Source organism: Seriola lalandi, unplaced genomic scaffold (assembly GCF_002814215.2).
Source record: "Seriola lalandi dorsalis isolate HSWRI2012SDOR001 ecotype SW California unplaced genomic scaffold, Sedor1 jcf7180002054576, whole genome shotgun sequence".
Taxonomy (NCBI): Eukaryota; Metazoa; Chordata; class Actinopteri; order Carangiformes; family Carangidae; genus Seriola; species Seriola lalandi.
The window spans coordinates 488933-489480 of record NW_019525129.1 but is presented as its reverse complement, the minus strand read 5'-3'; the positions used below and the strand labels follow the sequence as shown (position 1 = coordinate 489480).

The 548-nt window shown below is 38.7% G+C and overlaps 1 protein-coding gene across 2 annotated transcripts in view; it reads left to right on the top strand.

Moving 5' to 3' along the window:
- LOC111663435 (uncharacterized) overlaps positions 1 to 548 on the top strand; it is a 15350-nt gene that overhangs the window by 2553 nt on the left and 12249 nt on the right. The window lies entirely within an intron of this gene.

Sequence of the window (548 nt, the reverse complement as noted above, 5' to 3'; positions counted from 1 at the left end):
GGGGGGGGGGGCAGGCATACACAAATGAGCAGTTGGCAGCAGATTTTACTTTCAAAACCTATTTATTGGCTGGCCAGTTGAAAATGGCTTTTGTCGCTACCATTGAACTTTTACAATATATATCTCAGCCATATAAAATGTCAAGAAAAATAAATACCTTTGGTTTGTGAAAAATAAATGTTACTTCAACTCTAACCAGTTGAACATGTAAAAAATAAATAAAACAACAACATTAAATAAATAAACATATAAAGATCCGCTAGATGGGGCTGTAGAGTCAGTGGCAAAGTTTGCACCCAGGCTCATCTCTCTCTCCTTCACCTTCACCCAGCTCTCCTTCACCTTCACCCAGCTCTCCTTCACCTTCACCCAGCTCTCCCGCTGCTGTGCTCTGCTCTCCTCCACTTTGTTTAACAACTCCTCCCTGTCTAATGTTACTTGTCTAATAAGTTACATTAAAAGTGTGAGTAACGTAACGCTAACAGCGTTATATAATTTACACTCACATCACATCTGATTACAAGTGTGAACATTAAAATACTATTTTT